We start from the raw sequence: 3,245 nt of genomic DNA, 5'->3' as shown, positions 1-3,245 counted from the left end.
GTCTGACAGGTCTGAAACTGGATCCAAAACCGGTCCAAAACAAAAACATGGTCCAAACAAGTCCACTGTCTGACAGGTCTGAAACTGGACCCAAAACCGGTCCAAAACAAAAACATGGTCCAAAAAAGACCAAAACTCATTTCCACAAGTTGTCCCAAGTCTGAAAACCAAGTCCAACAAGTCTCCATCCAGTCCAGGTCCGACCAAATCCAGCTTCCTGATCACAACCAGAAAAACCAGAAAAAGTTCTTTAAGATCCAAGACCTGGGAAGTCCTTGAAACAGTTTTTAGGAGAACCGGTTCAGTTTTGTCTCAGATGTGGATCAGATTCAGTCTGATCATCTTACTGCTCTTTAAATAAAGTTTGCTGCTAAAATAAAACGTTTTATTTCTTCTTCACTGAGCCAGAAGTTAAACAGCATGGAACCAATCAGAGGCGTGTTTGGTTCTGCAGCTGGAACTTCAGGAACACATTTATCTTCTCTAACAGTTTGAACAAAGATTGACAAAGATTTTTCAAACTTATTAAAAAATTTACAGCTCAGTAATGCTAACAACCCTGAGAACGGGTTTGTTTCATCTTCATCGAGTCATTTTGCAGTTTGTCAGCTTCAAAATATAACAAGTGGAAAATATAATGATGTGTGTGTGTGTGTGTGTGTGTGTGTAGGTGTGTGCGTGTGAGTGTGTGTGTGTGCGTGTGAGTGTGTGTGGGAGTGTGTGTGTGTGATGAGCATATGGATGTAATTCATTCCTGCATCACAGGCAGATATGATTACACACGTGTTTGTAATCATATTATGCTTCGTATAAACAAACACAATCTGGCTTTGTGTGGGCGGAGCTTGTTCTCTGTTGTCATGGAGATGAAGCCCCGCCCACAGATGAATCTGAAGCTGAGGAAACATTCGTCAGATAAATTCAGGAAGTTCAGATTATCCTGAAAGACCTGATGAAGCAGGAAGACGTGATGAAGAGCGTGCCGTCCTCCCCCTCTGCTGCGTGTTGAACGTGTGCAGAAACAACACGCACACACACACACACACTCACACACACACACACTCAGAGTGTAATTGGTTTAGCAGCGGTGGACTTTCTGCACAGTTTGATGTTTAAATTAAAGCCATCAATCAGAGTTTGACTTTTAATAAAGTTTCTCCCCTGGAGATGATGATGATGATGGTGTGTGTGTGTCTGTGTGTCTGTGTGTGTGTGCGTGTGTGTGCGTGTGTGTGTGTGCGTGTGTGTGTGTGTCTGTGTGTGTGTGTGTGTGTGTGTGCTGTCTCTGCTCACCTGTCTGAACATTTTCTAATAATATGTTTGTTCCTAATTTGTTCCTGTTTTATCTGAGCTCCAGTTGATTAAATAAATTTGTGTTAAACGGTTCATTTAGTTACTTTAAAACATATTTATTTATTATATTTTTATTTTCACTTCAAATGTCTTCACAATGATTTATTTTAAACTTTAATGTTATTTGCAAAGTAGAAATTTTCCAGGATTCGTTTCAGAGAAACAAGTGAAACCAAACCTGGATCGATTTATTTGAAATATTTGATTTTAAACCTAATTACTGTAAATCTGAAGGAGTTTATTTCAGATATCTGGTGTTATTAATCTAATTTAATCATCATAAAGTCACAGGACTTCTCCTGTTTCTTCTTTTGAACGCGCTGATGTCTTAAAGAAATGTAAAAGTTTTCCTCCGCAGCAGCAGGCGGACATTAAACGTCTTGTCGGAAGCTTCAGAAACAACGCGGTGTCAGAAGTGTTTGGGTCGTGTTACCAGAACCAAAGCCCGGTTGTTGTGTCAGAAACAGCATGTGAACGGTTCCAGAGGCTCCCGGCACATCTGGATGGAGGTGACTGAGACGAAGTGTTGAGATTATTTTCATGCAAACATCCCGAGCCGGGTGTGTGTAGTCCTCAGCTGCTGCCATCAAACGCTCTCAGACTTTAAACAGACTTTGTTGTTTTGTCAGGGAACAGGCTCAGGATATCTGAAGGTTTCCATCTTTGATGTGATTGGTTGTTTGGACGAGCCGACACTTCGGGTCAGGATGTGATCAAACAGCTGGAGGCTGGGTTCAACATCTGGACAGGATTTATGTTTCTGCACTTCTACCAACTTGGAATGATGCTGCGGAATAAAACAATCAGATGCTTTTCAAAACCAGTACCTGCTGCAGTGCATTCTGGGTAACCATCTGTCCTCTGGCCCAAACCTAAGTGGTGCTGCCATGTTGTCTTTAGAGAGACCTTTGACCTTTGACCTGCTACCCGCAGAGCTCATTTCTCTGAGCACTGCACGGTCTGCCCTTCAGGGGGAATCTGCTGGAAGTCTGATGTTTCTGATTGTTCAGTAGCTTTAAACGTCACTCAGATGTTCTGCTGCAGGAATGACTGACTCATTAATATTAATATTGTTGTTAAAATAACTCTGATTACTCTTTAAACTCACTGATGATGATGATGATGATGAAAGGTTTCCGTGGAAACAGATTCATCAGAAAAAGAGGTTTCTGGTTGATCAGGTGACATGTTTGAAATGATTCCCTTTCTGAGGTTGTTGTTGTTGCTCCTAGTTAAAGGAAAACCATCTGCAGAGATCCGACTGTCAGTAAATCAGATCTGAGAACAGCCGGACTCAGGTCCAGAATCAGAACTTAAAGAGTCTGTTTACCGAGCCTCTGGTCGTAAATATTTCATGTTTCCAGGAGCCGCCTGCTGCGTCACTTCCTGTTTGATGGTTCAGGTGTCTGCAGACTCCGTCAGAGTCGCTCCCCGCTGGGATGTTTTCTTCGGTTCTGTCTGAATCTGGCTCCGCTCGCCAGGACTTTCAGGTCAAAGAGTCCTGCGATCAGCGGGTCACGATGACCCGGACACAGTCAGATCAGTTTCTGTCTGAGAGTTCAGGACGAAGCTCCGGAGGACAGGAAGAGACTTCAGACTGAATCTGAGTCAATTTCTCTGGTTCTGTTCTGAGCTGGAAGAACTGAGGGGTTTGTTTCCTGTCTTCAAAGGGTTCAGAGCGAGGTTCATCTTCAAAGGATGCAGATCTTCAAAGGGTTCAGAGCGGGGTTTATCTTGTCTAAGTTTAGTTTATCTTCAAAGGGTTCAGAGCGGGGTTTATCTTGTCTAAGTTTAGTTCATCTTCAAAGGGTTCAGAGCAGGGTTTATCTTGTCTAAGTTTAGTTTATCTTCAAAGGGTTCAGAGCGAGGTTTATCTTCAAAGGGTTCAGAGC

This window comes from Kryptolebias marmoratus, linkage group LG21 (genome assembly GCF_001649575.2).
Source record: "Kryptolebias marmoratus isolate JLee-2015 linkage group LG21, ASM164957v2, whole genome shotgun sequence".
Classification (NCBI taxonomy): domain Eukaryota; kingdom Metazoa; phylum Chordata; class Actinopteri; order Cyprinodontiformes; family Rivulidae; genus Kryptolebias; species Kryptolebias marmoratus.
This window is presented reverse-complemented; position numbering follows the sequence as displayed.